Source organism: Rutidosis leptorrhynchoides, chromosome 8 (genome assembly GCF_046630445.1).
Source record: "Rutidosis leptorrhynchoides isolate AG116_Rl617_1_P2 chromosome 8, CSIRO_AGI_Rlap_v1, whole genome shotgun sequence".
Classification (NCBI taxonomy): Eukaryota; Viridiplantae; Streptophyta; class Magnoliopsida; order Asterales; family Asteraceae; genus Rutidosis; species Rutidosis leptorrhynchoides.
The window spans coordinates 291,241,922-291,257,275 of NC_092340.1; the positions used below are offsets into that span (position 1 = coordinate 291,241,922).

At 31.0% G+C, this 15,354-nt stretch overlaps 1 non-coding gene across 1 annotated transcript; it reads right to left on the bottom strand.

Annotated features, from left to right (window-relative positions):
- Window positions 1-15,024: 15,024 nt before the first annotated feature.
- On the bottom strand, window positions 15,025-15,131 carry LOC139865420 (small nucleolar RNA R71). Its single transcript, XR_011764941.1, has one exon. It is a non-coding gene; the product is annotated as a small nucleolar RNA R71 (small nucleolar RNA).
- Window positions 15,132-15,354: the final 223 nt, after the last annotated feature.

Sequence of the window (15,354 nt, forward strand, 5' to 3'; positions counted from 1 at the left end):
TTGTTAAGGTTCGATGGAATGCTCGTAGAGGACTCGAGTTCACCTGGGAGCGTGAAGATCAAATGAAGAAGAAATACCCGCATCTATTTCTGGAAGATTCGTCAACACCTTCAACAGCTTAAAATTTCGGGACGAAATTTATTTAACGGGTAGGTACACTGAAATGTCCCGTTCTTATTGATTAAAAACGTTCCATATTAATTGATTTCGTTGCGAGGTTTTGACCTCTATATGAGACGTTTTTCAAAGACTGCATTCATTTTTAAAACAAACCATAACCTTTATTTCATAGATAAAGGTTTTAAAAAGCTTTACGTAGATTATCAAATAATGATAATCTAAAATATCCTGTTTACACACGACCATTACATAATGGTTTACAATACAAATATGTTACAACAAAATAAGTTTCTTGAATGCAGTTTTTACACAATATCATACAAGCATGGACTCCAAATCTCGTCCTTATTTAAGTATGCGACAGCGGAAGCTCTTAATAATCACCTGAGAATAAACATGCTTAAAACGTCAACAAAAATGTTGGTGAGTTATAGGTTTAACCTATATATATCAAATCATAATAATAGACCACAAGATTTCATATTTCAATACACATCCCATACATAGAGATAAAAATCATTCATATGGTGAACACCTGGTAACCGACATTAAAAAGATGCATATTTAAGAATATCCCCATCATTCCGGGACACCCTTCGGATATGATATAAATTTTGAAGTACTAAAGCATCCGGTACTTTGGATGGGGTTTGTTAGGCCCAATAGATCTATCTTTAGGATTCGCGTCAATTAGGGTGTCTGTTCCCTAATTCTTAGATTACCAGACTTAATAAAAAGGGGCATATTCGATTTCGATAATTCAACCATAGAATGTAGTTTCACGTACTTGTGTCTATTTTGTAAATCATTTATAAAACCTGCATGTATTCTCATCCCAAAAATATTAGATTTTAAAAGTGGGACTATAACTCACTTTCACAGATTTTTACTTCGTCGGGAAGTAAGACTTGGCCACTGGTTGATTCTCGAACCTATAACAATATATACATATATATCAAAGTATGTTCAAAATATATTTACAACACTTTTAATATATTTTGATGTTTTAAGTTTATTAAGTCAGCTGTCCTCGTTAGTAACCTACAACTAGTTGTCCACAGTTAGATATACAGAAATAAATTGATAAATATTATCTTGAATCAATCCACGACCCAGTGTAGGTGTTTTTGGTCGTTGGTGTATGGATTAGATATAAAGGATATGTAATTTTGTTTTCATGTAAATAAGTCATGAATGATTACTCATATTTTTGTAATTTTATGAGATATTTCATGCTAGTTGCCAAATGATGGTTCCCACATGTGTTAGGTGACTCACATGGGCTGCTAAGAGCTGATCATTGGAGTGTATATACCAATAGTACATACATCTAAAAGCTGTGTATTGTACGAGTACGAATACGGGTGCATACGAGTAGAATTGTTATTGAAACTGAACGAGGATGTAATTGTAAGCATTTTTGTTAAGTAGAAGTATTTTGATAAGTGTCTTGAAGTCTTTCAAAAGTGTATGAATACATATTAAAACACTACATGTATATACATTTTAACTGAGTCGTTAAGTCATCGTTAGTCGTTACATGTAAATGTTGTTTTGAAACCTTTAGGTTAACGATCTTGTTGAATGTTGTTAACCCATTGTTTATTATAACAAATGAGATGTTAAATTGTTATATTATCATGATATTATGATATATAATATATCTTAGTATGATGTATATACAGTTAAATGTCGTTACAACGATAATCGTTACATATATGTCTCGTTTCGAAATCATTAAGTTAGTAGTCTTATTTTTACATATGTATTTCATTGTTAATACACTTAATAATATATTTACTTATCATTTAACATAATTAACCAAGTGTATCAATATCTTAATATGATTCATATGTACCTATTAAGACGTTGTTATAACGATAATCGTTATATATATCGTTTTTGAGTTTCTTAAATTAATAGTCTCATTTTTATGTATATAACTCATTGTTAAAATACCTAATGAGATACATACTTATAATAAAAACATGTTAACTATATATATAACCATATATATGTCATCGTATAGTTTTTACAAGTTTTAACGTTCGTGAATCACCGGTCAACTTGGGTGGTCAATTGTCTATATGAAACATATTTCAATTAATCAAGTCTTAACAAGTTTGATTGCTTAACATGTTGGAAACATTTAATCATGTAAATATCAATCTCAATTAATATATATAAACATGGAAAAGTTCGGGTCACTACATTACAAACACCAGCAGCAGCACCCGCAGCATAACCAGTACCACCATCATTAACGCCAATAGTACCATTACCACCCCCAACCACAACTGCGTCATAAACCTCAACTTTACAATCTGTCTCACGAGCACCAATGTCATACGCTCTGTAGATACCAAAGAATACCAACAACAACAACAAACGATGAAGTATTGATTCATAATTTCATTGAAGAAACATTATGCGACGATTATGTAGCCTCTAAAGTCTTAGAAATTATCTACTCTAGCCCTAACCATAAATCAGATGAGTGAACCAAAATGATAGGAGGAAGAGTAGAAACCCTGACAAGAATGGTGCGTGATTTACTTGTTTTACCAACAGCATCAGCAGTACCATTAGCATTACCAGCATAGTCACTGCCGTCATCGTTGTCAGAATTAGCAGCACCTATAACATCACAAGCTCCGTCAGTTCAAGAATCACCGTGGACATCATTACTAATCAACAACGCGTATAATGAAGTATTGATCACAGTAGTGAAATACTCTGTGAAGATTATGTAATCTCTAATGTTAGAGATTATTCATTTCTAACTCCAGCCTAAAATCAAATGAACTTAATTTAGTATTAATTCATCAAATCTGTATTACATCTGAAGAAAATATACACATGTATATTTTCATAAAGACTGTAATAAATTTCTTTTGTACAAAATATTAATTGTGAAATTTTTTAACGGGTAGGTAATACTCAAGAGATATATAAAATTCACAATTAATATGTTACATTCTTCGAATCTGATTCAGCAATCATCAACTATACTCACTATTGTCATAACAATATACATTCTTTTATAGAAATCAAAATAACCATACTCATTCAAATTCAATTACATATTCTGATTTTGAAATCGAAAAATTTAATTTGAGATATAGCAAAAAATCATTACTCTTAAATCCTTACATCTTGCAAAGCTATACTTTGACTTCAAAACTGTGTTAGAACATCATAGGTATATTAACGATTACAATCTGTGTCCAAACCCTTCGAAATTCCTGAAGACGCTTCAAATAATGAACAATCGAGATGATGATCCAACCACATGTTACCCACAGTATACACCTGAAAAACTCTCGAAACTAAAGTCATAGTTTAATACGTATCCGTGTCAGACTCTTTGGCATTTATTAGCAAAAATGACCTTTCAATTCCTTACCAAAGTAGACAGTTGTGTCATAGCTCCACAAGTCAACTTCGACTTTTCAATTAAAAAGGTCTTATTATAATCTCGATATATACGATGCCCTTTCGCCATCGTTACCGGAGAACCGTTTATGTCCCACCACATTAGCAATAAACTTACCAACAATTTCACTGATCTTTGATTTTCAGAAAAATCGATATATCCATTAGAACCCTATCATATACTCATCCGCACTTTGTAACAAGAATTGCCATACCAATTATTGAGAATCAATAATCAGTATTTTGAAATCTTGCAGCATGTCTACATCAACAGTTATATATACATATAACGTCTACCTCCAAGAGTTACATACTTCGAATTTGAAGTTTCTGAAAAATGCCTAAACTGCGAACTAGTTCTCGAAATTTTAAAAAATGCTGATGAAGCAGCAGAAACTATCAACGATCTTAACAGTAAAAAGTTTGATGATAAAAAATAGTGTGTTGGCAAAACTCAGAAAAAGAGAAGGTTTGGAACTTGAAAACGGATTGAGCAAAGTATGAAGGAGGCTGTGGATAAATCACAAAGACTAAACCTGCCTTCAAAGAATCCAAATGATTCAGTATCGTCATTATCAAATACCTTGCTCCTGACTCTAAACCCTTGTGAATAATATTCTTCATCATCCTCTTATCTTAAATATTCTAAGATATCATCATATCTTTCATTATAAATATCCTCCATATTTTTGAAGATATTTTCATAACTATTCTTAACTGAAATCTTTTATCTCTTCGCGATATCAGTGATACATTATAAAGGAAACTGTATTAGTTTCTAAATTCTGAAAAATTCGAATTTAAATTATGAATGTTTTTGAAGTAGTGTTGGGAACTGAAGCATGAGTTAGTATAATATAATGACACTTGATCAACGTGATTATATTACAGTAAGTCATGCTGAGTTTCTAATGGAACGTGATGATTCACAGATTATAACGTCATCATGTGCCATGTTACACGACTCTTACATTCTACCTAATCTCCAAACATATCGAGAACATATTCTTTCTGACAATTCTATCTTTTCTCTTGAATTTTGGTAATTTGACAAATCAAGATCGTGCCATTTCAATTTTACTCTTAGAACATTAACTATGTTCATTCCGAAATTCATATCTACGAAATCTGGACCATTATATACGGTGCTTAATCGCAAGAAGAGGAAATGAAAGAATGAAGCTCTGAAATAGAAATGGGAGTATAAATCGCAACAAATAGAATGGAGCATTAACTGTAGATGACAATGATTATAGAAGACAGAAGCAGGGACTTGGAAATATAAGGGAAGATATAAAGCCCAATGACAACCCGAAAATTTTAAACCATATATATATATATATATCGATGCATATAGCAATATAAAGACACGGGAGAACTAAAAACACTATAAAACCAAGAGTATAGTAGAAGTAAATAGATTCTTCCGGCGGCAGATGAAAAAGAAGAACGACAGATTTGAAAGTGAGGAGTATATCAAGAATCAGCACTGGATGTAGCATATTGACAAATACTTTAAAATATGAGTTGAGGGAGAAAGAATAGAAGGTGTGAGTTGTAAGGAAACGAAGATGGTGGATTTATAGTGAAGTACCAGACAGAACAATCAGTACAGATCATCGCATTTAACCAAAGAGGATTCTAATTTCCTTAATTATCGAAGAACCCAAATCTTATGACGAATATTTCCTCTAAATCTGAAAATCAACCGTGACTACGTCACTGGTTAAAACGAATCTGCATTTATTCATTTCACTCTTTTGTGATAGCTTCACTTATACTCTTCGCGTAATCAAATTGTTTTATCTATATTACTCAATGATTATAAAACTCTATTTATCAACTCATATTCGTCATGAAAACATTTTTATGGTTAGCCATGACGATCTCGATCAAATTTCGGGACGAAATTTATTTAACGAGTAGGTACTGTAACAACCCGGATTTTTCTGATCATTTTATACCTATGAGATTAATAGTTACATAAATTAAACCTTACCAACATGATAAGCAATCCAAATTGTTGAGACTTGTGTTTTTGAAAAGAGTTTTACACAACGTTTGACCGTCCAATTTGATCGATGATATCACGAACTATATAACATACGATAATTATACGTTTGTGTATATATATGTATTTATATATATTTAACATGATTTAAGGATGGTTTAACATCTCATTGTGTACTAATGACAATGAGTTATAAGTATATTTTGAAACTACTAACTTAAGTTTTCAAAACGATAACTATACGTAACGTTCTTTGACTTAAAACTTATAATGTTTATACATGTATCGTATAGATATGTATTTAATCACTTTTAAAGGGCTTTTAAACATAAAATAATATAAGTATATTTACAAAAGATAGCTATATTTGAATCCTCGTTCCGTTTCCTCAAGATTTCTATACGTATATCTAGGGTATATGTGCCCGTATCATACCCAGCTTCTATACGTATTTACTATTGGTATATACACATCAAATCAACATCCTAATCAACATTATTACTGCCCTAGATATGAGGTAACTAGGATTTGTCAAGTAGCATGAATTATTAGTAAGAAAACAAAATTAGGAATCCTTTTCTTTCTTTATAAACTAAAAACGTTTTTATGAATGAACACCATTTCTTCACTCCATTTTCTCATACCTACACCCTCATTTCTCTCTCAAAATACTCCTAACTTCATACTTGATCATCTCCAAGCATTTTCCCCATCATTTAGCTTCAATTACAAGCCTTAAACACCATAAGAAAACTCTTTCAAGAACATATCAAAATAACCACCCATTTGAAGAAGTATACTTCCAACCTTTTGATCTAACTCCACCACTCTTTGATTCTAAGATTTTTTCTTATCTCTTACAGTAACTTTGTTCAAGTAACTTGAGGTAGTAACCTTGTTCATAATTTTATTCGATTCATATTTATATAGCTATCTTATTTTATGTTGTAAAATTTTAACAACAAGAACATAGTTTGAATGATTTCAAACTTGTTTGCAAACTAAATAGATCCTTCTAACTCAACTTTTAAAACACTTCAAGACCTGTAATATATCAAAATGATATGCTAACTTAACAAGATATAACTTGGTTTTACAAAGAACATCTTAAAAACTGAATCTACATCGTCGGAGTGCAACCGGGGGCTGTTTTGGGTTGGATAATTAAAAACTATCTTGAACTTTGAATTGGAAGTTCATGTTCTGGAAAAATGATATTTCTTATGAATATGTTAACACATAAAAATTTCATGGTTTAACTCAAAGTGTAAGTATTTTTAGAAAAATGATCATTAAATGTTGTTTTTATGATGGAAAATGATCACTTTCATAAGTTTCATCAAAGTTTGACCTATAACCTGTGATTTTGAATACAAACTAAGGTATTTTCAGTTCATATTCTTAAAATTTGACTCGATCCAAGGAAGTGGCAAGTTGAGCCAACAAAAACGGAGTTGTAATGAAGAAACTACGACTAAAACAAGATTGGGTATCCGAAGCTAGTTTAGCTACGAAAATATTTGGAGAAAAAGTAAATTAATCATATCTTTTCTAATTAATATAATATTTTATATATATAATTACTTATGATTTGATTTTATATATTTCAGAACCACCCGTAAATAACACGAGAAGATTAATCATAAGACCTCATGATTGTACGCAACACGTCATTTGACAACACGGTACTTTATGTACGCAACACGTCATTTGACAACATGGTACCATGGGTCGAGATTAATTCTGATCAATACGAATACGATGGGGTCTTTATTTATTTTATTTAAGCAACTAATTGTGGACCACTAACATCGGACTGCTAACTACGGACTAAGAAAATATTAAAAGTATTAAAAGTATATATATATATGTAACGATTACTTAAAAAGAAAATATGTTGATATATTATATATATGGTTAGGTTCGTGATATCTATCGAAGACCAAGTCGTGTTAAATACGTTCAAGGCAAAAGTGAGTTTCATTACTCCCTTTTTATATATATTTTTGGGCTGAGAATACATGCACTGTTTTATAACTGTTTTATGAAATGGACACAAGTACTAAAAACATATTCTACGTTGAGTTGTACCACTTTGCATATTTTTCCCTAATAGCTTGGTAACTACCATTTACATGCGGTATTGTAAACGCGAATCCTGTTGATAGATCTATCGGGTCTGACAACCCCAACCGGACTGGACGACCAGTATTCAACGGTTGCACAGTACTTCGTTTTCAGTGACTACACTTGGTACAGTGTAGTGAGATTTCATAATAAAGGGAATATGCGACGTTGATTAAATGTTAAGTATGGTTACCAAGTGCTCAACCACTTAGAATATTTTTATTAAAACGTTTATGTATATGAAATCTTGTGGTCTATTACTATTATGGAAATGATTGATTATGATAAACTAATGAACTTACCAACCTTTTGGTTGACACTTTAAAGCATGTTTATTCTCAGGTATTAAAGAAATCTTCCGCTGTGCATTAGCTCATTTTAAGGATATTACTTGGAGTCATTCATGACCTACTTTGAAAGACGTTGCATTCGAGTCGTTGAGTTCATCAAGATTAATATTAAGTCGATTATAGTTGGATGTAATATGAAATGGTATGCATGCCGTCAATTTTTGATGTAAAGAAAGTTTGTCTTTTAAAAACAAATGCAATGTTTGTAAAACGTATCATATAGAGGTCAAATACCTCGCGATGTAATCAACTATTGTGAATCATTTATAATGTATATGAATGGGTCCTTTCACCAACCTTGCACTTGTTCAATGCCATCATATGCATAATTACTACGAAATACAGTATTGTGAGTTTATTTGATCCCTTTACTCTTTACAATTTTGGGACTGAGAATACATGCGCTGTTTTTATAACTGTTTTATTAAATGCTTTTTGAGATATATTTTTGAACTGAAAATACATGAACTGCTTTTATAAACGTTTGACGAAATAGACACAAGTACTAAAAACTACATTCTATGATAGAATTATTTGGATTCAGTGGTTCGATTTCTATAAAGATTGCATTAGATACCATCGGTGAGAAATTTTGCATTGCACGATGCATTAGCTACCGAAATGGTTCAATTTCTATAAAGATTGCATTAGATACCATCGGTGAGAAATTTTTGCATTGCACGATGCATTAGCTACCGAAATGGTTCGATTTCTATAAAGATTACCATCGGTGAGAAATTTTTGCATTGCACGATGCATTAGCTATCGTTGGTGAGATTGTTTTGCATCTTGATAAATGGTTCGATTTCTATAAAGATTGCATTAGCTACCATCGATGAGAAATTTTTGCATTGCAAGATGCATTAGCTACCGTTGGTGAGATTGTTTTGCATCTTGGTTGCATTAGCTACCATCGGTGAGAAATTTTTGCATTGCACGATGTATTAACTACCATTGGTGAGATTGTTTTGCATTTTTCGTATTCCCATCCGGTGTTCTTGATATGAATGTTTTTTCTTTTTTTGCAGTGAGTAGACCTGCACAGATTGTTTTCGAAATATGAGTATCTTGTGGTCTATTATATTATTGGAAATGATTGATTATGATAAACTAATGAACTCACTAACCTTTTTGGTTGACACTTTAAAGCATGTTTATTCTCATGTATTAAAGAAATCTTTCGCTGTGCATTTGCTCATTTTAAAGATATTACTTGGAGTCATTCATGGCATATTTCAAAAGACGTTGCATTCTAGTCGTTGAGTTCAACAAGATTATTATTAAGTCATTGATAGTTGATATAGTATGAAATGGTATGCATGCCTGTTAACTTTTGTTGTAATGAAAGTCTGTCTTTTAAAAACGAATGCAATGTTTGTAAAATGTATCATTTAGAGGTCAAATACCTCGCAATGTAATCATATGTTATTGTATTCGTCCTTATGGATTAGGACGGGTCGTTTCATGTGGTATCAGAGCGGTGGTCTTAGCGAACTAGGTCTTGCATTAGTGTGTCTAACTTCGACCTTAGCTGCCTGTCAAAAAGTTTTGCTTATCATTTTTGTCGGAAATTACATGCTTATCATTCTTAGTTTAGACACATCTTACTGCATTGATTGCATAAATAGTGTATAGACAAAATTCATATCTTAGCGTATATGCTAAATCATATCTTAGCGTATCTGTTACTGTAAACCTTGCCTGGTATATTCCGTAAATCCCTCCGTAATCTACGAAATCTTTTGTTCTATATATATATATATATATATATATATATATATATATATATATATATATATATATATATATATATATATATATATATATATATATATATATATATATATATATATATATATATATATTCTAAGCAATTATAATACCATCCGATAACCAGAAATCATTTCATATCGAAATGAAATAAATTTATATTTTTATCATATATAAATTTTAATAAATTTTTATTTAAATGACTTGTATCACTTACCCTAATAAAAACCGATAAATATATTTAAAAATATAAAGCGGCTATATTTAAGTTATATAATAAACATATATAGATTTTATAAATCATTTTGGGTCAAATTGACTTTTGTTGACTTTTGCATATCGATCTCGAGCATTAGGATTGTGATACACAATGACCTGACCTAAATTGTTAGACAGATATTGACCAACATGTATATATATATATATATATATATATATATATATATATATACATATACATATATATACACTTAATATAGGTTCATGAATCCGAGACCAACCTTGCACTTGTTCAATGCCATCATATGCATAATTACTACGAAATACAGTATTGTGAGTTTATTTGATCCCTTTTACTCATTACATTTTTGGGACTGAGAATACATGTGCTGTTTTTATAAATGTTTTATTAAATGCTTTTTGAGATATATTTTTGAACTGAGAATACATGAACTGCTTTTATAAACGTTTGACGAAATAGATACAAGTACTAAAAACTACATTCTATGATAGAATTATTTGGATTCAGTGGTTCGATTTCTATAAAGATTGCATTAGATACCATTGGTGAGAAATTTTTGCATTGCATGATGCATTAGCTACCGAAATGGTTCGATTTCTATAAAGATTGCATTAGATACCATCGGTGAGAAATTTTTGCATTGCACGATGCATTAGCTACCGAAATGGTTCGATTTCTATAAAGATTGCATTAACTACCATCGGTGAGAAATTTTTGCATTGCATGATGCATTAGCTACCGTTGGTGAGATTGTTTTGCATCTTGATAAATGGTTCGATTTCTATAAAGATTGCATTAGCTACCATCGGTGAGAAATTTTTGCATTGCACGATGCATTAGCTACCGTTGGTGAGATTGTTTTGCATCTTGGTTGCATTAGCTACCATCGGTGAGAAATTTTTACATTGCACTATGCATTAGCTACCATTGGTGAGATTGTTTTGCATTTTCCGTATTCCCATCCGGTGTTCTTCATATGAATGTTTTTTTTTGCAGTGAGTAGACCTGCACAGATTGTTTTCGAAATATGAGTATCTTGTGGTCTATTATATTATTGGAAATGATTGATTATGATAAACTAATTGATAATGCTAAAAACGAAAATATATTTCATAGTATTATCCCTCAAGAAACACAAGCTTTTAGTTGCAATTGTTCTATTTACAAGTGATATTCGTTTAAATAATAAAAGGTGAAGACAAAAGATAGATTCGACGAAATGAAGACGCAAATGACCAAAAAGCTCAAAAGTACAAAGTACAATCAAAGTGGTTCAAATTATTGATGAGAAACGTCTAAAAGTTACAAGAGTACGAGCCGCAAAACGCAAAGTACAAGATATTAAATTGTACGAAAGGACGTTCGAAAATCCGGAACCGGGACCAGAGTCAACTCTCAATGCTCGACGCAACGGACTAAAAATTACAAGTCAACTATGCACATAAATATAATATAATATATAAATAATTCTTAAAATTATATATATATTATATTATATATATAAACTGTCGGCAAATAAACAAACAAAAGCATGTGAGCTGGAAAAGCAGGCCATGCGATCGCATGGCCTGGAAGTGAAAAATCCATGCGGTCGCATGGTGAACAGTATCAGCTGACATCCTATAAATTTCGCGTGTTTTGGTCGAATGTTTTACACTTTTTCAATCCTCTCTATCTCTACGATATATATATATATATATATATATATATATATATATATATATATATATAATTTTAATTTTAATTTAATAATAATAAGGGTATGTTAGCGAATGTTGAAAGGGTGTAAGTCGAAATTCTGTCCGTGTAACGCTACGCTATTATTAATCATTGTAAGTTATGTTCAACCTTTTTAAATTAATGTCTCGTAGCTAAGTTATTATTATGCTTATTTAAATTGAAGTAATCATGATGTTGGACCAAATATTAAAGACGGGGTAATTGGGCTTTGTACCATAATTGGGGTTTGGACAAAAGAACAACACTTGTGGAAATTAGACTATGGGCTATTAATGATCTTTATATTTGTTTAATTGAATGATAGTTCGTTAATTTAATATAAAAATTACAATTGGACGTACCTATAAATAACCACATACACTCGATCAGACACGATGGGCGGGATATTTATAAGTACTAATAATGTTCATTTAATCGGACACGGGAATGGATTAATAGTTAATGGACTTATTAAAACAGGGGAGAATTACATACAAGGAAAATTGATGTAATTATAGTTTAAGTCTCCAATTAGTTGGAATATTTGACTTCGGATATAAAAATAATTTGACGAGGACACTCGCACTTTATATTTATGACTGATGGACTGTTATGGACAAAAACCAGATGGACATATTGAATAATCCAGGACAAAGGACAATTAACCCATGGTAATAAACTAAAATCAACACGTCAAACATCATGATTACGGAAGTTTAAATAAGCATAATTCCTTTATTTCATATTTCATCGTACTTTTATTTACTGTCATTTTATTTAATTGCACTTTTAATTATCGTACTTTTTAATTATCGTAATTTTATTTATTGTCATTTTATCGCATTTTAATTTATCGCACTTTATTTATCGTCATTTACTTTACGCTTTAAATTAAGTTATTTTTATTAGGTTTTAACTGCGACTAAAGTTTTAAAATCGACAAACCGGTCATTAAACGGTAAAATCCCCCTTTTATAATAATAATACTACTTATATTTATATTTATATTTATACAAATATAGTTTTAAAAATATAGCGTTAAACTTGGCTAGCTCCCTGTAGAACGAACCGGACTTACTAAAAACTACACTACTGTACGATTAGGTACACTGCCTATAACTGTTGTAGCAAGGTTTAGGTATATCCACTCTATAAATAAATAAATAACTTGTGTAAAATTGTATCGTATTTAATAGTATTTCGTAGTAAAATATAAGCTATTTTGTATACACCTCTACGCACACCAACTATTTTTGGCGCCGCTGCAGGGGACTTGCTTAAACGTCGGAAGCGAAACGCTATATATATATAAAAAAAAAATTTATTAAGTTTTAAAGTATTTTTGTAAAAATACGTTTTAAAAATTCAAAAATATATAAAAAAAGAAAAACTAAATATATAATTTTACGAGTTTGTTTAAAAATATATAAATTATAAAATATTTCTATTTCTATTTTAGTTTGTAAAAATATAATTTTTTATTTATTTTATATAAATACTTAATATAATTATAAAACAGAAAATTAAAAACAAAAAAAAACAAAAAAAAAAGGTAAAAAAGTTTACGGGCCTGACACTGTTGCAGCCCAGACTTCTGGCCCGGATCCAAGAGTCATGCGATCGCATGGCCCGTATGAATAAAACTCATGCGACCGCATGAGAGGTTCTGACACGCCCAACTGAACCTGGTACTGCATTAATTATGGATTATTATTAATTATTATTAATATTAAACCGTAATTAGGGTTAGTTATTAAATTAATTAATTTTAGTTTTAATTAATTTGTAATATTAAGTTTTATTATGTTTAATTAAATATATAAAACTAATACTTTTATATAAATAATATAAAAATAATATTTTTATAAAAAAATTGCATTTTTATAACTTTAAGCCTATTTTTATATTTTGTATATTTTTAATCGTTAAAGCGTAATTTTATAATTTTTCGTTCGTAATTAGTTTTAAGCTATAGTGTTTGCCGTAGTTATTTTTATTTCTAGATTTTTAGGCTTTACCGTAAAATCTATTAAGTGATTTTTCTTTAGATTAAGATTTAGGTGCTTTAGAATTTTGCGACGCCGTTTTATAAATTTAAGTACTTTTTAAGTTATTATCGTTTTGGATATAGTATTCCTTTTACGCTTTAATACTTTTAGACACAACTTTTAATTCTTAGTTTTTAGACTTTTAAGTTTCGACGCGCTACGTTCTTTTTATTATTTTTCGACCTTTTATTTTTTGACGTTTTTCGACGTACTCTTTTTCTTTCTTATTTCTCGACGCTCTAGATTTTAGGACATATAATTTTCTATTTCTTCTCTAAAATTTCTTTAAATTTCAACGAAATATTATTTTAAGCAGTTAAATTGATAGACATCCAAAGTTTTCTGGTTCGTAGTAATAGTTGGATTTGTTAGTGGCGAGTTGTGGGCTTTCGATTTAAAGGGTCCTGGCTACCTGCTACATCTATTGGCTATTCGAAACGTGGGCAAAATCAGAAAAGTCTATTAATTTAATAACTTATATAATTTTTATCTTTTATAACTAATAGGATATTCAATGAATGCACCGAGCAAAACGTTCACCACCTGTAACTCGATCAAGACATCTAGCCAATATTGTCGCCGTTGATTTTTCTTTAGAATCGTCATCAAGTCGACCAAGTACTCCAATTCAAATTTCCGATAATCCATTTTTTGAACCCGACCTCACAATTGAGAATCCGGAGGATATTCAGGGACAATTCAGAGATCCTGAACCATTAATCTTTCCTCCGGAACCACCAATCATTCAAACAGAGATTGTCGAGGAACAAACTGTTAAATCAGAATCCTCTAGTGATTCAGATTCAACAAATTCAATCATGGAAAATCTGGAACCTCTAAGTATGGAAGACCGAATGAGAGCTAAACGCACTGGCCAAGGTCACGCTATTACTCAACCAGACATTAGTGCGCCAGATTATGAAATCAAAGGACAAATCCTACACATGGTAACTAATCAATGCCAATTTAGTGGTGCGCCGAAGGAAGATCCAAACAAACATCTTCGTACCTTTAATAGGATCTGTACTCTATTTAAAATTAGAGAAGTGGAGGATGAACAGATATATCTCATGTTATTTTCCTGGACTTTAAAGGGAGAAGCCAAAGATTGGTTAGAATCGTTACCTGAAGGGGCGATTGATACATGGGACGTTTTAAGTTGAAAAATTTCTTAAACAATTCTTTCCGGCATCTAAAGCCGTGAGACTTCAAGGAGAAATTGTTACTTTTATACAAAAGCCAAATGAAACTCTATATGAGGCATGGACAAGATTTGGAAAGTTGTTGAGAGGATGTCCGCAACATGGTTTAGACACTTATCAAATAGTACAAATATTCTACTAAGGATGCGACATCACTACAAGAAAAGACATCGATATAGCAGCTGGTGGTTCCATTATGAAGAAGACCGTAACTGAAGCTTACAAAATTATTGATAACAACGCTTCCCACTCACATGAGTGGCATCAAGAAAAAGATATCGTTAGATCATCTAAAGTAGCTAGAGCCGATTCTAGCCATGACTTTGATTCC